The following is a 25,554-nucleotide window of genomic DNA, read 5'->3' on the forward strand; positions in this document are numbered from 1 at the left end:
ATAGTAGTTTTATCCTTGCCTTGCCATTTTATGGATTGTCATGGTGTTGAGAGTTTTTCCACTTGATTGTGTTTCTGAGTGGTGTTGATGTTCCTTATGGTTGTGTGTTCGAACAAATTCTCAACCCTAGAATAACTTGGGTTTAGTTACTAGTCCTGCAACCTAGTTTGGGATAAATGCTTTGGAGCCCTTAGTGGGTTGAGTTACTAGTCCCTAGGGCTAGGTTGGAAAAATTCTCTGGAGCCCTGGAATGTTGTGGATTAAGTTACTAGTTACTGGAGCACTAGACAATTTGGGTAGAGAACAATCTAGTTAGTGTTAGTGATGTCCGGTTGTAGAGATGGAATCACTGTAGTTGAGGGTTAAGGTGGTCTAGCCTCTTGAAGCCTTGGTCTTGTTTTGTCTTGGTTTATTACATGTGATCCCATATTCATGCTTCGAATATGGCATGGGGGTGATTAGCTAAAAGAAATTTTGGTTCAACCTAATCTATGTTCAAGTGGTATGTGGAAGTCCCTGATTTGGTTGGTATTTTTATATATTAATAAGAGTTATTTTTCTACCATGATTGATACATACCTGTAGTGATTATGTTGGTAATGTTATAGCTAAGTTTCCAAGGTTTCTACATTGGATAATTGTTGGTTACATGATGTATGCTACCTATGGATCATGTCATGATTTGTTTAGTTATCTAATGGATGATGAATATATGGATTAATAAGTGTTTTTGTAGCTATGTGGAAAGGGAATAAATATTTCTAGGTGATTCTTAGATGATTCTCAAACTCTTATTATCATATATGAATTCATGACCTGTAGATTACATTTTTTCCATGCATTTGATGAAATGAATAGTGTGTTATAGGCAGTCTAGGTCAAGTTCTACCTTCAAGTTTGAATGATTAGCATTTTCATTATGAGAAATATGATTCTAGAAAGTTATAGGAAGTTTTGGGTAGTGGTCTGGGGACTGACCTAGAAAAGCGTCTTAGATCCCAAGACCATAGGCACAAAACTTTAGATTTGGGGTCATAATCGCATGGAGCAAGGCTTATGAGTGCAGTTGGAGGCTCACAACCACATGCAGGTAGTGTCAAGGGTGTATTAATAGGTATAGATCATTGAAACCCGGTTCCAGCTCAAGGTTTGACCACCTGGGGTGTTTCTTCATCTCCTGGGTGATTTGTAGTCCCTCTAGGATGTCAATTTGTGGTCAGTTTGTAGGCCCCACTTTCCTTAACCAGAACTATGAGGTACGGTCAGATCATAGTGACACTCATTTGTTGTTTACCATGACAAGCTCGTGAGTTTGGGTAAATGTAGGAAGCAGTGGTTACAATGGACCTCCCTCATTTCTATTTTCACCATTTCCCATTTAAAGAGAGAGAGAGTTGAGAAACCTCACCTTCAAGTTTGGTTTTCTTATGAAAGGGTTTCCTAGATCATATATTAGTGTCTTATTGTTTGTGAGCAATTATTTTTGTATATTATATAAATTCCACACTTTGTATTTTACATGCATAAGAATAACATAATAAATTAATAATCCATAAATCTAAGGAAAAATTAAATCTCATAGTATAGATTTTGGATTTCAATAAAAATTTATCATATCCATTGTCATGAACTATCTAGTGAAATATCCAAATCAATTTATAGATCATATTGGTATAAGAGTAGGTTTCTTTGGGTTTTTTTTGCAAGTTCGAAGGGAGATATATTGGCTTAAGAAAATAGTCATAAAACCATAGACATGGTTGATGAATCCATTAATAACCCCCAAGATTTGTTAGAGGAGAGATTCCCGCAGTTAGAAGAGAAGGTTGAAAAGATTAGCTAGAATATTAACATCCTAATGGTGCCTCTAGCGAATAATATTAGAATCAGAGAAGATGTAGGTTCCAAATAATGGTTAAAATTAAGGGAAAATCATGGGATCAAGAAGAACTAGAGAAGGAGTCTAGGAAAGAATATGAAAGAGAAATATCATGTTCAAGTGCCATGAACTATTCACATAACCTTTTGAAGATGGAAGCAAAGGAAATCAAGCCATATTAAGGGTATTTTGATGCATTTGAAATTAAATCACAAATTTCGCTAGTTAGAAGTCTATTTTAGTGTTCATCACATAGAAGAAGAATAAAAAAATTAGTTTAGTCATTTCAAACTACAACAAAATGCCTTAATTTGGTGGGAAGGCCATATGGAAATCATGCGGCTAGAGGGGAATCCTCTAGCGACTGATCGACATGATTTAAAGAATATCATAAATTCCCAGTTCTACTCTATTAGGTTTTTAGTTGAACAATGGATCTGGTGGCATTGCTTCAAGAATCGACAGCGGTAGGGTGTGTAGGAATCACCGCAAAATTTGGGAGTATGGAAACAATGTTGGGTATCTCTCCTGAGAACCCATACATAATCCTCAACTATTAAGGGTGTCTACATAGGAATCTGCAAAAAAAAATTATATTGTTCAAACTTGGAATGATAGATGAGTCCTGTGTAAAATCATAGTTCCTAGATAGAATTGGAAATCAAGTGGGTCAAGGAAAAAGGAAAACTAGGAATCTTCAAAAGGAGGGAAGAAAAAATGGAAAGTGAGGAAGGATAAAAATATTGTAGGAACATCAAATCAATTCAAAGATCCTAAAAACCACTACAACCAATGTAAAACTAATGAACATGTATAAGATAATTTTTTGAAACTACATGTAGTACTCAACCTAAAGAACTAGAAGGAGGACAGGAAGAAGAAAAGTACCATGGACACAAATTATATTAATTATGTTCAAATAAGCTCAGACATGGATGATAAGATTCTTTGCACATTAATGGATATGAGGGTGAATTTGAGAAACTTTCAACAACAAGAAGAGAATGAGATTAATATACTCTTACATACAAAGATATAGGTTAATAATATGAAAATTGATCCTCTGTTCAAATCAGGATCACAAGAGAAACTAATTGTAGTAGAGATAGTAAGAAAATTGGGATTGGATATTTGTGGTCATCCAAGTCCATATACATTAGCATGGGTAAATAAAGTTGCAAAAATAAGGATAAACAATAGTTAAAAATATGATTTCCTATCATTGTTGATTTTATTGATGAAGTAGACCAAGATGTCGTTCCACTTGATTTATGAAAAGCGACACTTATAAGTCCCTATATGTACATGTGAGGTGTAATCTTCATGCAAAGATCCAACAAGTAGCTCTTGATCAAGGATGTAAATCCTTCACCATCAATGTGCATAGGGGAAAGCTTAAAATTTCATTCATAAGTGCCAACCAAGACAAGAAATTGGTGATTTCTAGAAAGTGGTATGTTCTATTATTTTTAAGATAGAATCAGTCTATATAAGAGTCAATAAGAGAAGGGTCATTCATGAATGGGTGTACTATGGAAAGGAAAACAACAACTAGAATAGTTTTAACTGTATACATACAACATGTGTTCTAGGAGCCCAAAGGGATACCTCCCATGAGGGAAGTGGAGAAGGATATCTAAGTATTTACAAGCTCTACATTTCCAAACATTGTGATGTACATGCACTCAATAATTGAAGAAAACACATTGATGAAATAATTGCGGAAGATGCTAGAGAAAGGTTTCAATTGACCAAGTACCTCACCATTTGGATAATCCATCATAATTATGCATAAGAAGGATGTGACTTGCTAAATCTTCTTTGATTATAGGGATTTCAACAAAATAATGCTAAAAAACAAGTACCTCCTCCCAAGGATATAAAATTTGTTGGACCTGTTTAAACAAATGATACTTATCCAAGCTAGACTTAAAATTAGTGTATCGCCAAGTTTAGCATAGAGAAAGACATATCTAGAAGACCTCCTTGAAAACTACACAAGGATTGCATGAGTGGTTAGTTATTTCATTTGGCCTATGTAATGCATCAACTTTCTTCATGAGATTAATGAATGATATATTGCACCCTTTTATAAATTAATTTGTTATTACTTATTTGGATGATATTCTGGTATACAATGTTACCATGGAGGAGCACATGTCACATTTGATGTAGGTGATAGATACATTCAAGAAGCACTAGCTACTAAAAAATATCAAGAACTACGAGTTTTCACAACTATATTTGGTGTATTTGGGATATGTGATAGGTGCAAGAGAGCCAAAGATAGATCCTACCAAGATGGAGGACACCATTAAATGGTTGATGCCTACCAATGTTTATGAGGTCATGGGTTTCATTTGGGGTAGTAGAGTACTAGATAAAATCTATAGCCTATTTTTCAAAATTAACAAGACCACTCCATGCCATGATAAAAAGTTATAAGAGTTATAGTGGGGAAATGGTTAGCAAAAGGTAATTATGGAGTTAAAGGAAAAACATTATCCTAACATTGATTCCTGCATCACCAAACTTGTTGCTGCCCTATGAAGTGTGGAAATATGCAAGTGGCTATGCTATGGGAGTTTTGTTGATGTAAGGAGGAAGCCCTTTATGCTAAAAGTTTGAAGTATTTCATGGGGCAATTCTCAACTACCATACCTATGACAATGACCTCTATGCTTTGCTACAAAATGTAAACAAAATTGGAAGTGTTATTTCATGGGAACGAAGATAGTAATCCATATTTATCACCAGCCATTATAGTACATGGAAGCCTAGAGTACGTTACAATAGACCTGGAATTACAAGTGGATGGGGTTTTTTGATTGGAATATAGATTAGGGGTAAGAAAAGCTCAAAAATCAAAGTGCTCAGAATCGCTCAAAAGTTGAACGACCATGCTTGTCTCGGTGATATGACCCCAATGCAAATTGTTTTGTTTAAAATGCAGTTTGTATGAGGAAGCTAGAGCTCGCAGTCTGTTTCACCAAACAAGAAATATTTTGGAAAAGGTTGACTGGAATTCTGACTGGGCATCTGTACATCCTAGTCAACAAGGAGAATATTCCTTGGAATATTCTTATACAAGCAAGCGAATTATAAGTTGACAAGTGGCAGTGAATTATTTGGTCTGTGTGGTCGAGGTGGACCAATTATAAGGCAACACATGGCAAGCCCGGAGGCTGTAAGGTGCCCCTACGATGGTGTGGTGAAATTTATACAGGCATATGGGTTTGACCCTGCGACCTCCCCTCCACAGTGCTCGCACCTTAACTGCCTATGCTATGCTTTGTTCCTTAACCATATCGTTCGCTGCATACATATAAGGTTTAATGGTTTAAGATTTTGTGGTTAGGGAGGGCCAGCCCTTCCCATGTGAACACACAATGGTTATATGTAACTGTTAATGTTACCTCCGGATCTGACAAACCAAAAATAAAAATAGTCATGGTTATGTCACGTGAACACGTCAAACGGTGACAATTATGGTTATGATGGAGGTCATTTAAACTGGTGGATAAGGATTACATAACCTCGAACCTTCCACCATCATGTTACCACCATCCTTCAAACTAGCAGGTAAATAGTCAACTAACCACATAGTTTAATTGTGCTAATCATCACATGTGTCCATGTCACGGAGACCACCAGGGTGAAGGCTAATGGTTAGCCTAACCGTGTGGCTTAATTGTGTGCTAATCTAGGATTGTATTTAATTAATTTGATATTAACTCTAATTAACCACCAGTTTAATTCAGTGAGATTTTTGGTAGATTCCACCATTTTCAGACCTGCCTCCAAAATGAGTGGCCTTAACTCGAGTTCTACAAATTTAGGAGAACTTTTTCTAGGGAAAACTGTTTCTCTCATAACTAGGGAAATATTCTACCAAAAGAGGAGAAGAAAGTGTTCATAGATGATTTCGACATTCTGAACACAATGGGGAAGGTTTCATAGGCAATCAGGAACTTCTGTATGTGATTTTTCCACAATGAAGTTTAATGAAGCCTGAGGCCACCAGGGAGGAGGTCAATCCCAGAATAACTGTAATCCATTTGTAGAGTTTGGAGAGTCATCGTAGGGGTTTTTGGATCCTCTGAGTCCATTGAAGTAGGTTTCAGGAGCTACATAGCATTGTAAATTCTACTTTCTTCAATTTTGAGAAAATACAAAGGCCCAAGCCATGGAATTTGGACCAAGGAGATCTAGCCCAGGAGGGGTGAAGTCCTTTATCAAAACACTATGTTTAGTGCTTTTCTTATTGGTTTGTTTTTCATCTACTTGTTGTTGTTCAACACTTCACTTTCATGCTATTCTGCTCATGATTCTAACATAAAACATGACATGAATTTACTTGTTTTGATTCCTAAACACCTAAGAAAACATATGCACATGAAGCAATTGACATGCATTTGTTTTTAAGTCTGAAGTTGAAATTAGCACAACAAAACTTACATTCAGCTACGGATGATTTCTACAATAATATCATTTAGCTAGTACCTATAAGAAAGGATGTATTCTTTGATGTACTAGCAAGCCTAGTAATAGGAAACATGGTCTACACCATTCCTTACATATACACACTTGTATATGGGAAATAATTTCCATGCAATCTGTGAGAGGTTTAATGGGGAAGATTGTCCTAGAGGGCCAATAAATGGTCGGCTACTCAAGCGGTACCACTGCTGATTTATGAACGCCGCTTCCACTATCATTGTAAATACCATTTTTATTTCAGTTTGGTTTCAGTCTGTCAAGTTAGTTTTTGAGTCATTTCAATGTCAAGTTTGAGTCAATTTCTTGGTCAGTTTCATAAATAAGTCAAAGTCCTGTGTTGTTTGTTAAAATGATGACTCCATAGCCCAATGGACAAAAGGAACTGTCTAACTCCTCCAGAGATCTGTTGTTCTTGGCACCTCCAAGGAGCTACCATCCCCCATTGGAGCCAATGTTAGAGTCGGTCTGGTCAGTCCTCCGTTAGAGATCAAAAATATTTATGGATTTCATCTTTAGGTGTCCCACTCCATTCACTTAGCTGAATTCTGCTAGGGGCATGCCATAATCTGACGAAGAAGGTCATACTAGTCATTTCCCCTCATGTCTAGCTCCTGTTGGCTTATGTCTTTGTGTCAAACAATCAAAAAGTCCACAACAGTCAAGGTCTGATCCTTTGATGGACAAAAGTAATTTTTGGTCATTAGGTCCAGGGATTGATCAATTTGGTCTTTAAATATGTCCAGTAAAGCCATGCAGGCTAGAGGGATGCTCTTGCAATGTAATGATCCACAAAGTTTCACCATCATATTGACAGACTTCGACTATTCTTCAAAACTATGTTTTGAAGAAAAGTCAAATAGTGTCATTTGTGACAAAATTTTCAAAAGGAGTCGACAATTGATTTCTTCAGGTGCAGTCATGGTTTCTGTGGCCAAAATGCTTTGTCATGCAATCCCTACGAAAAGTGTCGAAAATTTCATCATTTGAGCCCAAAGTTCAGAGAAAAAGTGAAAATCACGGCTATATTAAAGTCAGTGAAAGGTGTTGAACAAGACATTAGAAAAGTGGGTTTTTTAAAAAGTTAATTTAAAAATATGACCTCCAAGCCTATATACACAAATATCATCATAAAAAAATTTCACTGTGAAAGCAAATCGTTGGAGGAAGGTTGCAAGGTCGTGAGTTGAAGGTTGGAGCAATTTGGAGCATCTTGGAGGCAGCTTCACAGAGCGCGGTGCATATACTCAGGGGCGCGGAGCACTCACCGGGCGCGGTGCACACAGAGCCTGCCCGTAGTTCAAAATTTACACAGGCACGGCACATACCCAGCGCGCGGCGCACTGGGCTCTGCGCGCGGCGTACAGGGGCAAAACAACTAGGAACCGTCTATTTCACCCCTATTCCCATTATATTATCCCCCATCCTCATGCTCCCCTTTTAATTGTCCCCTTGGTGGCAGATTGTCAAAGAAACTACCAGCTTCATTTAAATCAAAGGGCAACCTAAATTCATTTTACAAAATAGTAGTTATGGCATCCGAGGTTTCATCAGAATATGAGGAGGAGACCCACAGTGATACAGCTTCAGGAGAACAGGCCCCTGGGAGACATCACCGGAGTGGCAACACATGTTAGAGACGAGCCAAACAACATCACCGAGTTGCAGGCATGCCCTCTTGCTATGTCATGTTTCCAGCACTTAGCATGTTTCGAATTTTTTCAGAGGGTGGCAAATGTTAGAGTTCATCATGAGTTGGCCCATCTTTTTTCACTTCACCTACATGGAGGACAGTCTATCTTGGCTAGGGTCACTTTCACATTGACACCCGAAACCATATAAGTGGCAACAGGCATACCAAACATTGGAGAACAGTGGCATAAGAAGAAGAAGGTGGATAGGCATCATTATGAGCCTTACATTAAGGCTAGCTGTTTGAGCCAGCTCACGAGAGTTTTTCCATTCAGATTTTTGAGAGATGAGTATGCTCCGCTCATGAAATTGATCATGAATTACTTCAGTTGTGAGGGGAGGTTTTCTCGCTTTTATGCCTATCACATTAGGTTGCTCATACACTTTACCAGGGTGTGGATGATGAACCTCCCATTTTTCATTTGTGAGAACATAGAGAGGATGAAAAATTTCATGCAGCACAAGACCCCTCGACAGCAACTCAACAGTGTTTATCACTTTGCTCTTATCCAGATTTTGGTGGACCATCAGTTGGGATTGCAGGGTATTGCTTGGGAGGTCTTCATCTCCCAAGACTTCTTCAGTGCTCCATAGGTAGTATCAGAGGAAGAGCATGAGATAGGTGGCCCATCTCATCAGTATGAGCGACATGAGACTGCTACTATGCCAGTATACATCACCTATCAGAGAGGCAGTAGGCCCTTATTTGCAGCAGCAAAGCGAGTGTTATCTTCACCCGGGGTGGAAGGGGCCTTGCTTCCGACATCAGCATCACATGAGCAGGGTAGGGGTAAGGAGCCAGTGTAGGAGGAAGGGCCATCAGGTGAACAGGAGACCGAATTCGTTCTCCTCCATGATGATGAGACAAATGCAGAACCAACAAATGCAGAGCTTATAGAGATCATCCAGGAGCAGCAATCTGTGATTGAGTCCTTATCCCTTGACTTGGAGAGGGCCAAGTGGAACATGAAGTACCTGGAGTAGAGAAACAAGCAGCTTGAGGACCAACAGATGATTATGGAGCTACAAAACATTCGTGAGCATCACCAAGCTGCTCAAAGAAGAAGGGTTGAGCTCACATCTTTGGAACAAGGAATCAATGAGGATCAGGAGGCCAACCTTGAGATGGTCAACATGCATTTGGAGAGGCTGCTGGACAAGGATGACCAGGACCTTTCTCTACTGAGACACATGGCTTTCTGTTACAGGGTGCGAAACATGAGTGCACAGGCCCGAATAAGGAGTTTGAAAGCGAAATTGAGGAAAGCAACAGGAAAGGCAAAAGAGGCAAAAGAGAAAGATCAGCTTTGAATCTTGGCTGAGGCTTCCTTGGCCCATCATAACACCCCATAGGGAACGTCCAGCCCAAATTTCAAGAAATTTGGGGAATTTTTGGTCATTTCACAAATTTTTGGGCAAAAAACAGGTTTTTTCTCCCAGTGGCGCGACGCTAAAATTCTGGAGCTCCAAATGAGGAATGGTTTGAATTTTTGGATTTAGCATGGAAAATAACGACTACTGGTGTCTGAAAAAAAAATTGGCAAGGTATGAGTCATCAAAAGGTCAAAAAACACCCAAAAATGGCCTCTCTGCCACTTTTTTGACACACAGGAAGTAGTCTTGGGAGAATGAATATTTGGAGGGGAAAATGAGCACCAAATTCAAAAATTCCATTGGGGTTAGAAAGTAGATAGGATAGGATTTCCAACAAGTCCACTTGGGCACATTTTGGACACCTCCAAGTGCCCCAAAACAGGTCCCAAAGTAGCGCGGCGAACAGAGGAAAAATTGCCCAATTTGCTTCCGATTCACGAAATTTCGGTTCGCGACTTCTCCAAGTGGGCCCGCTCATCTACACTTAGTTTTTTGGCACCAAAGGTGGCATTTAAAGTGTTTTTTCTCTAGATTGGCTTCTATCCAAGTGGCGAAGGAAGGCAAACAGTCACCCAAGCCAAATGTCATGTTTGTAGCACTGCACCTGTAGCTGATGGTTGGCTCTCCATCTCCATTTTGCAATGATTCGAGTAACTCCCCAACCCTTGGGAGTTCTATCTCTTCCTTACACATTCTATATATTGTATGCAAGTTATTTGCAAAGGGTTGGTTGGCTTGTAACTTCTAGGAGACTGTGGGAAAGAAACTTTGTTTCTTCACTGTGTATTTTTGACAGAGAATTAATGAAAGGCAGCGGCTCTGTTTCATGAGATTCTTGTGGTTGTGAGTGTAGCAAATGTGTCTCTTATGTTTTTATATGTATTTCGTTATGTTTCATAATTCAATTCATGTTCATTTCCAGTGAAATTTTCTGAGTGAGATTAGGTAGAATTCAATTTTATTGCTCTGCCTGTGGGAAAATTTCATGTTCAGTGTTTTTCTTCTGTTGAAAAGGATTCATGTAAGTATGCCCTTTTCACTTTCTTTAACAATCTATTCATGCTGTGTTACCTCAAACTAAATTGTTACATTTTCCACCTACCTTGCCTCACAGAATAATTAGTGCCTTTGTATTAAATTCTCTATTCCTTGCTGACTGTTGGTCCCATACCATCCCAAAAGCTCGGTCATTCATGAAAATGGTTTCTTGTATCCCTATTCACTTACTATCCTAAGATCAATATTTCACTGTAAGTCATCTCAGACCGTTGTTGCTTATATATTCACTGAGCGTGACTCGGAGAGAGTCCTCTCCTGCTCTAGTAGGGCTAGCTACCAGACTGAGCGTGGTTTGTGGTTACCCTAATTTTTGCCTTCCTTCAGCCTAAGGTAGATTTAGGTGCTAACATAGTGGCGACTCCACTGGGGAAAAACTGAAATCAAATCCCCTTGTTTCATAATAATTCTAAGCTTCCGGATGATGAGCTTAGGATTGGAAAGGCTGAGTAATTTGGTTGTGTCTTGTGACTTTTCTCAATAACACGTTGGCTTCGAGACGATATACCAGAGCGAATCCAGACCCGGATCCTCCTCATATCTACGAAAACCCCAATTTGATCCCGAGACTCCTTCGTCAAGAAAGCACCATAACTCCTGTGTTCAAATCCCATTCATGTCCCGACATTTTTGAGTATCTTGAAGAGCTTGAGTTTGACGAACGGTTAGAGATATCATTGTTTGAGTCTAAATCCGAAAGGGCTGTTGATTATACTGTCCCCAATTCGCAATTTCTTGTAGTCCTCGAAACAGAAAGAGCTAATAGGTTAATTGATAGTTATATTGCAACACAGCCCCAAACTCCAATTGCAATCCCCTTACAAACTGTTCACACTCCTCCAACACCTCCAAGGCAAAATCCACCGAGAATGATGGCTGCTTGTTTCGCACTCCTTGTTCTGCCCCAAGTTCTAGATGATATGCCAACGGATTATCAAAGTAAAATCCTATTTTTTGATGGTACTCTTAACAACATTACTGCTCAGCAACATGTAGACAAAATGGCAGACTTCTATGAACTTCATGAGATTGATGCAGAGAACGTGGCAATGAGGCTCTTTGTACAGAAATTTGCAGGTGATGTGAGGAAATGGTTCAGAGGTTTGCCAGCAGCAAGTATCACTACCTTGGCTAAACTACAAAGACAATTTTTAAACTGGTGGGAAGTGAAAAAGAATCCCCTTCAAATTTTGGCTGAATATGAACAAATCAAACGAAACGCTGGTGAGTCGGTCCAAGATTACTGTGTTAGATTTAATGCAATCTATAATGAAATTCTAGATCATCTAAAGCCACCTGTGGGACTAGCTATGATGAAGTTTCCAGATGGTTTTGATGCTGACATGGCCTACCAATTAAGAGAGAGAGAACCGGCTACAATGGAAGACATGCAGAAAATTGTGGTCAGCATTGAAGCAAATCTGTTGTCCAAAAGAGCTAGAGCGAAAGCAGAAAAGAAAATCACTGTGAAAGAAGAATCTTCTTCAACGGATCAACTACTCAAAAAGGTAGAGCAGATGCTTGAAAGGGTAAAACTTGATAAACCTGAGCCCCAAGTTAGGAATCCTAACTTCCATGGCCAGCAACAGCCACAATATAGAATAAGACAGAGAGATCAGCGACCCCAAGAGTAGACAGCACAATAGCCGGTACAAACACCTTTGCAGCAAAATTTTGTGCATGGACCGGAGTCAGATGAGGACGGAAATGTAATAGGTGAAGAAAACCACCTCTTTACTCCAGATGAGCTGCCTACTTACATTATCGAAGAAGAAGAGTGTGCGATGAGTTCAGCTGCACACCAAGACACAAATTTCATTCTAGCTAGCGACACTATTTTAGAAGAGGAATCAGAGTATCAAAGGGGGTATATGAATGCTCTATCCGCACAGTAGCAGCTATATTCACTTAGAAATAGAGATGTGCCAGCCAAACCGATTCAGAAAAAGAAGGAGGTTGAAACAGCAAAGAATGATTCATCAGCTACACAAAGAAAAGGAAAAGAGGTGGTTGATCCAGAGAGCAGCAAATCAAAATCAGCAGAACAATCACAGCAGCAAGCTACATCAAAAGAAAAAGAAAAGAAAGAGATCCCAGTCAAAGAGGTAGAAAAGACTCCCGCTTTTAGCTTAGATAATGAGATTTCTAAGTTAAAGGTATCCATTCCCTTGACTGAAATAATGAAGAATAGAAGTTATAGAGGACAAATATCTAAGATGTTGAATTTGGACCCAATGTCCGACATGGTAAATGTAGAAGATGATCAACCTGAAATGATTTTTGGACCAGCATCGAATTGTGAGTCTCCTGATAGCGATGTTCCACCCTTCTATATTAGTTTACGATTGCATGATTTTGTGTTACACAATGCCATGTTCGATTCCGGAGCTTCTCACAATCTCATGCCCAAGGCTATCATGGATAAGCTTGGTCTGGACATCACCCGGCAATATCATGATCTCTATTCATTTGATTCCAGCAGAGTAAGGTGTATAGGACTCATCAAAGACTTGGTTGTGAGTTTGGATCAGCTTCCCATGAAAAATGTTTTGATGGATGTGGTGGTAGCAGATATTCCTCCAAGGTTTGGCATGCTTCTTTCCAGGTCTTGGGTAGCGAAATTGAAAGGGACACTACAGCTGGATTTCTCCTATGCAACAATCCCAGTGTTTAGACAAATGAGGAAGTTATATCGGGAACAAAAAATGAAATATATGATCACAAGCAAGGAGAAACCTATAAATCATCCTATTAACTATGTACATACAGATTTAGAGTCTTTTGTTTTGTTTTCAGATAGTTTAAATGATATAGATAGTCAGATAGTAGAAGCAGATGACATTCCGGAAATAACAGAAAATTTCAGAGAAATTTTGAAGAAAGAAGGACAAGAAAAGCAGGAAAATGTTGGGCAATCAACTGAAAGTAATGGACAGCAAGCAGACAAGGCACAACAAACAGATTTCCAGCACTTACAAGAGGAGGAAGAAGGCTTGTGGACCATGGATTTTGATGGAGCAGTAGGAAATGATGGCGTTGGAATTGGAATTTGGGTACGCAACCCTTTCTCCGCCCCAAACAAAGAGCCTAGCAGCGTGAGGGTTTGCTCTTACATGCTAGCCTTTGAGTGTTCAAACAATGAAGCTGAGTACGAAGCTCTGATTGCTAGCCTGAAGATTCTTATAAAGCTTAATGCAAAAAGGATTTCGGTATATGGCGACTCCGAATTGGTAATAAAGCAGGTCAGAGGTGAGTATCAAGCAAAAGATCCTAGGATGCGGGCCTATCGTAATGCAGTTTTAGACATCTTAAAGTTATTTTCAGAATACACCTTGACATGTGTGCCTTGTATACAAAATAGTATTGTTGATGCTCTTGCAAAGGTAGCAAGCAGTTTGAAGATCCCCATGAACTCCAGCAATAAATTTGAAATCCATGTCAAGCATTGTCCAACCATTCCAGACAATCAGCGATATTGGCAAGTGTTTCAAGATGATGAGGAGATTAAGGATTTTCTGCTAAACAAAGGCAGGTTCAAAGAAACCTCAATTGATGTAGAAAACGACGATGGCAAAGGGAATGGTACAGATGAAGTGTAGATCAATGAAATGGACGTGTTGCAACTAAAGAATAACATCATTCCTAAAGGCTTGATACCTCTAGAAGAAATTTTTGATTAGGATGATGTAGCCCGCAAGCCAACATTATAGCCAACAATGAAGGGTGTAGAAGAGGCCAACATCGGAACAACAGCCAATCCTAAGTTGGTAAAATTGTCTAAAGCATTGCCGCCAAAGATTAAGGACAAATATATCAGTTTGATGGCTTCATTTGTAGATGTGTTCGCTTGGGACTATTCTGATTTAAATACCTATGATACCAATATTATTCAGCACACGATACCCATCAAGCCCAATTAAAAACCATTTAGACAGAAGCTGAGAAGGATAAATCCAAAATTGCTTCCATCTATTGAAAAGGAGGTAAACAGGTTGTACAAGTCAGGTATCATTGTGCCCATCAGATTTTCAGATTGGATCTCTAACTTGGTGCCTATATGAAAGAAGACAGGTGAGATCCACTTGTGCATTGATTTCAGAAATCTAAATAAAGTCTCATTGAAGGACAACTATCCACTGCCCAAAATGGACCATATCCTTCAGCGAGTAGTGGGGGCATCTCATATCTCACTACTTGATGGTTATTCCAAATATAACCAAATTTCTGTCCATGAGGATGATCGAGACAAGACAACATTCACCACTCCATGGGGAACCTTTCATTATGCCAAAATGCCTTTCGGTTTAAAGAATGCAGGTGCCACATTTTAGCATGCAATGGACTTGGCTTTTGCGAATGAGAAGGATGTGTTTTTGGTGGTGTACCTGGATGATTTGATGGTATTTTCCAAATCTGATGAAGAGTACATGCATCATCTAAAAACTGTCTTTCAAAAGTGTAGAAAATATGGTCTATCGCTGAATCCTAAGAAGAGCTTGTTCGCCATGGAGGAAGGAAAATTACTTGGGCACATCATTTCAAAGGATGGCATCCGTATTGACCCAGCAAGTGTGCAAGCAATTCATCAAATCGATGTGCCCTGGAATAAAAAAGAGATACAATCGTTCAATGGTAAGATGAATTTTCTGTGTCGCTTTGTACCTAATCTTACTGAACAGTTAAGAGAGATGACCAACATGCTCAAGAAGGACAGCCAAGTGAAATGGACAGAGGAGGCTGTAAAATCTTTCAATTTGGTCAAAATTGGCCCTTTCTTCAGCTCCATTTCTAGTCAGCCTGGACTACACTCAGGATTTCATATTGTTTTCATTTGCTTTTGAACACACTATGGCAGTGGTATTATTGCAGAAAAGAGATGATCATGAAAGACCCATTGCATTCTTCAGCAGGGCTATAAGAGATGCAGCTTTAAAGTACAACATAATTGAGAAGCAAACCCTGGCACTTGTGAAGGCATTGAAGGATTTCTGGGTATATATCCTACATTCTCACATTCTGGCCTATGTTCCTAAAGCTATTGTAAAAGATGTTTTAGTGCAGACCGATCCGGAAGGAAGAAGAGGCAAATGGATCGCAGCCTTGCTGGAATATGATGTGGAAATAAAGCCCACAAAGCTGGTCAAAGGACAGGGATTGGAGAAGTTAATGGCCGAATCAAACTTGCATGCTTTATACATAAATCTGGTCGCTACCATGTCTGATGAGAATGAGGAAGGAACATCGATTCAGGTATCTGAAATGTTTGCTTTGTCCCCATGGTATTTAGATATAATATATGTGCTGAAAAATCTGTCACCACCGCCCGACATAACTAGAAACAAAGTGAGAACACTCAAATTGAAGGTTGCCAAGTTTTGCATTTTGAATTCTGCACTATATTGGAAAGATCCCGATGGAATTTTTTTAAATTGTTTGGTGGAATAGGAGACAAAGAAAGTCATGGAGGATTTCCACAGAGGAGAGTGTGGTGGTCACCTTTTTTGGAAGTCAACAGCGAACAAAATGTTGAGAGCAGGGTACTACTGGCCTAGTTTGTTTGCTGATGTGTATAAGATGGTCAAGTGATGTCATAAATGTCAGATTTTCGAAGGAAAACAAAAATTACAGCCTTTGCCACTTAAGCCTATTGAGGTGAGCACTCCCTTCTAGCAGTGGGGGTTGGATTTCGTTGGGGAAATTCATCCCGCTTCTTCCGGACATCATATATGGATCCTTACAGCGACAGACTATTTCACAAAATGGATTGAGGCAGCTCCCACCAGACAAGCTACAGATATGGTAATCATTTCATTTCTTGAAAATAACATCTTGTCTCGCTTTGGTTGTCCAAATAAGTTAATCACCGATCATGCAGCAGCTTTCAAATAAAAAAGGATGGTGGAATTTTGTCATAAGTATCACATCATTTTGGTTCATTCAACTGCCTATCATCCACAAGGCAATGGATTGGCAGAATCTTCGAACAAATCATTGGTCGACATTATCAAGAAGCTGCTGGAAATAAATAAAAAGAGCTGGAATAAGAGGTTGGTCCATGCGCTTTGGGCAGATCAGAACAGTAAAAAAAAATTCATTGGTATGTCACCATTTGAGCTTGTTTATGGAGTTGACACAGTATTTCCCACCTCTCTTGCTGCCCCGGTAGTCAGACTTCTTCAGGAGGCCAGTAGTGAAGAAGATCCCATGCAGAGAAGGTTGAATCAAATGGTCCACTTGCAGCAAACAAGAGAAGAAGTTTTCAAGAACACATCCAAATTGCAGCAGAAAATAAAGAAAATCAATGACAAAAAAGCAAAGGCGGATAAATTTCAGTTGGATGATGTGGTGCTGAAGTAGGATGCAAGGAATGAAGAGAAAGGCAAGCACGGAAAATTAGAAAATCTTTGGAAAGGTCCTTTCAAGATTGTAGCATATAGGGGTCAGAATGCCTTTCTTCTAAAGGAAATGAACGGGGAAGATTGTCCTGGAGGGCCGATCAATGGTCGGCTGCTCAAGCGGTACCACTGCTGATTTATGAATGCTGCTTCCACTGTCATTGTAAATACCATTTTTATTTCAGTTTGGTTTCAGTCTGTCAAGTTAGTTTTTGAGTCATTTCAATGTCAAGTTTGAGTCAATTTCTTGGTTAGTTTCATAAATAAGTCAGAGTCCTGTGTTTTTTGTTGAAATGATGACTCCATAGCCCAATGGAAAAAAGGCACTGTCTAGCTCCTCCAGAGATCTGTTGTTCTTGGCACCTCCAAGGACCTACCATCCCCCATTGGAGCCAATGTTAGAGTCGATCTGGTCAGTCCTCCGTCAGAAATCAAAACTCTTTATGAATTTCATTTTTAGGTGTCCCGCTACATTCACTCAGCTGCATTCCGCTAGGGGCGTGCCATAATATGATGGAGAAGGTCATACTAGTTATTTCCCCTCATGTCTCGCTCCTGTTGGCTTATGTCTTTGTGTCAAACAATCAAAAAGTCCACAACAGTCAAGGTCTGATCCTTTGATGGACAAAAGTCATTTTTGGTCATTAGGTCCAGGGATTGATCAATTTGGTCTTTAAATATGTCCAGTAAAGCCATGCGGGCCAGAGGGATGCTCTTACAACATAATGATCCGCAAAGTTTCACCATCATATTGACAGACTTCGATTATTCTTCAAAACTATGTTTTGAAGAAAAGTCAAATAGTGTCATTTGTGACAAAATTTTCAAGAAGAGTCGACAATTGATTTCTTCAGGTGCAGTCATGGTTTCTGTGGCCAAAGTGCTCTATCATGCAATCCCTGCAAAAAGTGTCGAAAATTTCATCATTTGAGCCCAAAATTCAGAGAAAAGGTGAAAATCAGGGTTATATTAAAGTCAGCGAAAGGTGTTGAACAAGACATTAGAAAAGTGGGTTTTTTAAAAAGTTAATTTGAAAATATGACCTCCAAGCCTATATACACAAATATGATCATAAAACAAGTTCATTGTGCAAGCAAAGCGTTGGAGGAAGGTTGCAAGGTCGTGAGTTGAAGGTTGGAGCGATTTGGAGCAACTTGGAGGCAGCTTGACAGAGCGCGGTGCATATACTCAGGAGCGCGGTGCACTCACCAGGCACGGTGCACACAGAGCCTGCCCATATTTCAAACTTTACACAGGTGCGGCGCATGCCCAGTGCGCGACGCACTGGGCTTTGCGCGCGGTGCACAGGGGTGAAACGCCCAGGAACCATCTATTTCACCCAAAAAAAATTGTGGAGCTCATCCAATTGAAAGGTAGGCAACCTACCTCCAATTGTGCATCAAATTTGAAAGAGATACGATAGCTTTATGATTATAATCAAACGCAAAAAAAAATTTTATAAAACAAACACAAGAAGACATCAATAAAACCATGATGCTAGGGTTTGTGCTACAGTGATATTGTTGCCAAGGTGTTTTTCCTACCCTACCCCTATTACTTATTCCCCTATGCCATTTTCCCCATAATCAATACCCTAACACTACTAAAATCATACTCCCTTTCCCCCTCCTGCTATTGCTCAAAAAACCCAAACCCTACCTTTCCAACAACACAAACACTACCCTATCGAAATACCCCAAAACCCCTTGTATATCCCTAAATAAAATTTTCCTATAAACCCCTATTCCCATTATATTATCCCCCATCCTCATGCTCCCTTTTTGATTGTCCCCTTGGTGGCAGATTGTCAAAGCAACTACCAACTTCATTTAAATCAAAGGGCAACCTAAATTCAATTTACAAAACAGCAGTTATGGCATCTGAGGTTTCATCAGAATATGAGGAGGAGACCCACAGTGATACAACTTCAAGAGAATAGGCCCCCAGGAGACATCACCGGAGTGGAAGACATGTTAGAGATGAGCCAAACACCCTCACCGAGTTGCAGGCATGCCCTCTTGCTATGTCATGTTTCCAGCACTTAGCATGTTTTGAATTTTGTCAGAGGGTGGCAAATCTCAGAGTTCATCATGAGTTGGCCCGTCTTTTTTCACTTCACTTACATAGAGGATAGTCTATCTTGGCTGGGGTCACTTTCACATTGACACCCGAAACCATATCAGTGACAACAGGCATACCAAACATTGGAGAACATTGGCATAAGAAGAAGAAGGTGGAGAGGCATCATTATGAGCCTTACATTAAGGCCAGCTGTTTGAGCCAGCTCACGAGATTTTTTCCATTCATATTTTTGAGAGATGAGTATGCTCCGCTCATGAAATTGATCATGAAGTACTTCAGTTGTGAGGGGAGGTTTTCTCGCCTTTATGCCTATCACATTAGGTTGCACATGCACTTTACCAGGGTGCGGATGATGAACCTCCCATTTTTCATTTGCAGGAACATAGAGAGGATGAAAAATTTCATGCAGCACAAGACCCCTCGACAACAGCTCAATAGTGTTTATCACTTTGCTCTTATCCGAATTTTGGTGGACCATCAGTTGGGATTGCAGGGTATTGCTTGGGAGGACTTCATCTCCCATGACTTCCTCAGCACTCCACAGGTAGTATCAGAGGCAGAGCATGAGATAGGTGGCCCATCTCATCAGTATGAGCGACATGAGACTGCTACTATGCCAATATACATCACCTATCAGAGAGGCAGTAGACCCTTATTTGCAGCAGCAAAGCGAGTGTTATCTCCACCCGGGGTGGAAGGGGCCTCGCTTCCGACATCAGCATCACATGAGCAAGGCAGGGGTAAGGAGCCAGTGCAGGAGGAAGGGCCATCAGGTGAACGAGAGACCGAATTCGTTCTCCTCCATGATGATGAGACAGATGCTGAACCAACAAATGCAGAGCTTAGATAGATCATCCAGAAGCAGCAATCTGTGATTGAGTCCTTATCCCTTGACTTGGAGAGGGCCAAGTGGAACATGAAGTACCTGGAGCAGAGAAACAAGCAGCTTGAGGACCAACAGACGATTATGGAGCTGCAAAACATGTAGGTTTTAACCCTGTACAGAAATTACCTACATATGAATTCTTAAACAAAGAAAATAAACAATGCGAGAGCATAACCCATAAAACACATATGCACAGAGATTATTCCCTGGATCCCAAAACCGGGACTACCAGCTTGATTTTTCATTATTTTCCTTTCAATGTTACAATACATATTTATACATGCCGAAGCATCCAATACCATGGACCGAAAACCATCGCGTCCAATACCATGGACTGAAAACCATCGCGTCCAAAAAACATGTGCGAAAATCATGCACAAAACCATAGGTGGGTCCGCCCAACCTAACATATGGTCCAAAACCAAAATTTTCCGGGGCGCTGCCCCGGACCCCATAAAGTGGGGTTACGGGTGCCCTTCAAACCCCCTATTAACTACGTGGAAAGAATATAACACAACCCAACAATCTCCCACTTATTGTTTTCTTTCCACAGGGGGCCACATGAGAGCTTAGTCATTTTTTCAGCCCTGAGATTCCCATTTCTTCTCTACACCAAGAGAACTTCTCAGAGCTCACAGATTTTGTCAATGCATCTACAGTATTCTTCAAAGTGTCCACCTTTACCAGCAACACCTTTCTGTCTTCTATCATATCCATCACAAAGTGATACTGAACATCAATGTGCTTTGTCTTTGAATGATAAGCAGGGTTCTTTGCCAAGAAAATTGCACTTTGGTTGTCACAGTCTATTCTTATAGCTCCCTGTACTAACCCCATACTTGAACACAATCTCTGCAACCAAACTGATTCCTTGCTTGCATGAGTGGCTGCCATGTATTTTGCCTCTGTAGTTGATAGTGCCACTACAAATTGTTTCTTACTCATCCAACTGACTGCACCTCCAAATAGGTTAAACACATACCCACTTGTAGATCTTCTCTGATCCAGATCTCCAGCCCAGTCTGCATCAACAAAGCCATGAATATCCAACACTCTGTCCAATCCTGGTCTTCCTTGGTAGCACAAACCATAATCACTAGTGCCACGCAAATACCTGAAAACCCGCTTCACTACTGTCCAGTGCTCCTTCCCAGGTTTTGACATAAACCTGCTCAATACTCCCACTGCATGTGCAATGTCTGGTCTAGTACAGACCATTGCATACATCAGGCTACCCACTGCACTTGCATATGGAACACGGGACATGTCCTCTTCCTCTTCTTGTGTCTTGGGACACTGTTCAGCAGATAGCCTCACACCTACAGGAATAGGAACCTTCACCGGTTTACTATCCTGCATATTAAACCTCTGGAGTATTGTCTCGACATACTTCCTCTGGTTTAACCAGAGCTTCCTCTTTGACCGATCTCTTTTAATTTCCATGCCCAAAATATAGTTTGCAGCACCAAGATCTTTCATGTCGAATTTGGAGGACAATTGGGTCTTCAAATCCTGGATAATTTCTTTGTCATTTCCAACCAGCAACATATCATCCACATACAAGACCAGATAAATAATACGGTCACCAATTAATTTAAAATACACACAATGATCTGCTTTGCTTCTGGTGAAGCCAAGTCCCTATATAAATGTATCAAATTTCTGATACCACATCCTTGGTGACTGTTTTAACCCATACAGAGACTTCTTTAACTTGCATACCAGTTCTTTTTTACCCTTCACCGCAAAGCCTTCAGGTTGCTTCATGTAGATTTCCTCTTCCAAATCCCCGTGAAGAAATGTTGTCTTCACATCCATCTGTTCTACCTCAAAATCAAAAGCAGCAGCAACAGATAAAAGTAATCTAATAGAAGTTACCTTGGCAATAGGAGAAAAAATATCACCAAAATCAATTCCCGGCACCTAGGAATAACCTTTTGCTACCAATCGAGCTTTGTATTTCTCCACCTTTCCTTCTGCATTTGTCTTCTTCTTGAACACCCATTTGCTGCCAATGGGTTTCCTTCCAGCCGGCAACTCCACCAGATCCCAAGCCTCATTTTTGTGCAAAGATGCCATTTCATCGACCATGGCCTCTTTCCAGAGTTTTCCATCCTCTGAATCCACTGCTTCCTTCACAGTTCTGGGATCATTATCAGTAACAAACAAAGCAAAATTTGAACTGAAAGCAGATGGACTATACCTTTCTGGCTGCCTTCTTTCTCGAACTGATCTTCTCACAGCCAGAGTTTGTGGCTCTTCATCTTCTGATTCCTCCTCTGCTGCAGAGTCTGATTCTTCCTCCTTTGGCTCAAACTCTATCTTCTTAGGTTCCTTTGGTTGGACTTCATGTTGAATAACATATTTTACCTCTCTGAACAACACATCTCGGCTGTACACAACCTTCCGTGTGACTGGGTTCCAAAGCTTATAACCCTTTAAACCATCCTTATACCCAATAAAGATGCACTTTTCAGATTTACTATCCAACTTGGTTCGTTTCTCCTTTAGAACATGTACATATGCATCACATCCAAATACCCTTAGATGTGAAAGAGAGGGTTTCTTACCAGTCCATACTTCTTGTGGAGTCTTATCCTCCAACGCTGATGAAGGTGATCTGTTGATCAGGTAACATGCAGTATCCACCGCCTCTGCCCAGAATTCCTGTCCTAATCTGGCACCACTGGGCATGCTTCATGCCCTTTCCACAAACGTCTTGTTCATTCTTTCTGCGACTCCATTTTGCTGAGCTGTATATGGAGTAGTCTTCTGCCGTGCTATACCACACTTCTTACAAAATTCTTCAAATTCCTTGCTGCAAAATTCTCCACCATTATCTGTCCTCATCACCTTTATCTTCTTCTCTGTCTGATTTTCCACCAGAGCCTTAAATTCTTTAAACCTGTCAAAGACTTCAGATTTCTTCTTAAGAAAATATATCCATGTATTCCTTGAGATGTCATCTATGAATGATACATAGTACACAGACTTACCCAGTGATGGAACCTTCACAGGTCCAAACACATCACTGTGCACAAGCTCTAATATCTGTTTCGTCCTCTTACCACCATAGGGGAAACACACCCGATTCTGCTTCCCATATACACAATTTTCACAGAAATCAAAATACAGAGAGCTATTATTCATACCTTCTACCATACCTTTACCATGAAGTATTCGAAGGCCCTTCTCTTTAATATATCCAAGCCTTTGATGCCACAACATGGTCTTCTCTCTAGAGACCACTAGATTCTCTACTCCATTTTCAGGAACCATAGAACTATTGCACCCATCAACAACAGTGCTACCTTGCAGCTTGTACAGAGTTCCAATCCGAACTCCCCGCATTAATATCAGTGCTCCTCGAACCATCTTGCATGTATCTTTCTCGAACACCGTCTTTACACCTGCATCATCCAACTTGCTTACAGAAATCAGATTTCTGGCCAATGCAGGAATATGTAGAACACCCGGAAGTGTTCTAACCCTTCCACCTTGCAACTTCAACTTTACTTTTCCCCGACCAATGATTCTAGCCTTCCTATCATCTCCTAAGAAGACATCACCACCATCATATTTCTCATACTTGCAGAACCACTCTCTATGGGGAGTGAAGTGAAAGGATGCACCTAAGTCAATCAACCATGCCTCATGATCTACATGTGTACTTGAAGAAGCAAAGTACACATCCCCACCTTCATCTGAGGTGGTTTTCGCCTCTGCAGAAGGAGCATCATCAGATCCCTTTCCTTTATCAGGAGCTTTAGATTTACAATCCCTTCTGAAGTGCCCTCCCTTTCCGCATTTCCAGCACACCACCTTTGTAGGTTTTCCTGGAGATTTAGATCTCCCTCTAGATTTAGATCTCCCACTCGAATTTTTGTTTCTGTTCTAGGACCGTCCTCGTACAGACAAGGCATCACCATTCTGGTTGTCCATATTTTTCCGTCTCATCTCCTCCGTCAGCAAGGCTAAGACTATTTCATCAAACTGCAAAGCAGTTGCATTGCTACCTATTGCAATAACCAGACTATCCCACGAATCTGGTAGAGAACACAACAGACTAATGCACTTATCTTCATCTGAAATTTTAATATCAACAGATAATAACTGACTTACCACAGTATTAAACGCATTCAGATGCTCTGTCACCGAGTCTCCATCTTTCATCCTTAGGTTATACAGCTTTTTCCGCAGGAACAGTTTATTCACCAGAGACTTAGATTGGTACAAAGTCCCTAACTTGACCGACAAAGCCTTTGCCGTAGCTTCCCCTGATACATTCAGCAATACTGAATCCGAGACACACAATCGTATTGTGCTCTTTGCCTTCCGATCCAACTTCTTCCATTCTTCATCGGTCACTCCCGATGGTTTAGTACCCGGATCTACCACGATCCGCTGATCTTTATCCACCAACAGATCCTCCATCTTGAGTTTCCACAACTCAAAATTCTGACCATTGAACTTCTCAATCTCTATCTTTCCACTACTCGCCATCTTCTTTCACCACCAGAATTGATCTCGCAGATCTCCCACTGAACAGGGTCTACCACAGGCCCGAGCGAAACCCCTCAGCAACAAAGGCGTCCCCTTGAAGCCAAAACAACTTTGATACCAAATGTAGGTTTTAACCCTGTACAGAAATTACCTGCATACGAATTCTTAAACAAAGAAAATAAACAATGCGAGAGCATAACCCATAAAACACATATGCACAGAGATTTTTCCCTGGATCCCAAAACTGGGACTACCAGCTTGATTTTTCATTATTTTCCTTTCAATGTTATAATACATATTTATACATGCCGAAGCATCCAATACCATGGACCGAAAACCATCGCGTCCAATACCATGGATCGAAAACCATCGCGTCCAAAAAACATGTGCGAAAATCATGCACAAAACCATAGGTGGGTCCCCCCAACCTAACATATGGTCCATAGGTGGGACCCCATAAAGTGGGGTTACGGATGCCCTTCAAACCCCCTATTAACTACGTGGAAAGAATATAACACAACCCAACAAAACATTCGTGAGCATCACCAAGCTGCTCAAAGAAGAAGGGTTGAACTCACATGTTTGGAGCAAGAAATCAATGAGGATCGGGAGGCCAACCTTGAGAGGGTCAACATGCATTTGGAGAGGCTACTGGACAAGGCCGACCAGGACCTTGCTCTACTGAGACACATGGCTTTCCATTACAGGGTGCGAAACATGAGTGCACAGGCCCGAATAAGGAGTTTGAAAGTGAAATTGAGGAAAGCAACAAGAAAGGAAAAAGAGGAAAAAGAGAAATATCGACTTCGAATCTTGGCTGAGGCTTCCTTGGCCCATCATAACACTCCATAGGGAACCTCCAGCCCAAATTTCAAGAAATTTGGGGAAGTTTTGGTCATTTCACAAATTTTTGGGAAAAAACAGGGGTTTTCTCCCTGTGCGCCGCGCCACTGGCGCGACGCTAAAATTATAGAGCTCCAAATGAGGAATGGTTTGCATTTTTGGATTTAGCATGGAAAATCACGACTACTGGTGTCTGGACAAGAATTTTTGGCAAGGTATGCATCTCCAAAAGGTCAAAAAACACCCAAAAATGGCCTCTCTGCCACTTTTTTGACACACAGGAAGCAGTCTTGGGAGAATGAATATTTGGAGGGGTAAATGAGCACCAAATTAAAAAATTCCAGTGA

The sequence above is a fragment of the Pinus tabuliformis genome, chromosome X (assembly GCF_031772625.1).
Source record: "Pinus tabuliformis cultivar Carrire ecotype Pingquan chromosome X, CPIR1, whole genome shotgun sequence".
Classification (NCBI taxonomy): Eukaryota; Viridiplantae; Streptophyta; class Pinopsida; order Pinales; family Pinaceae; genus Pinus; species Pinus tabuliformis.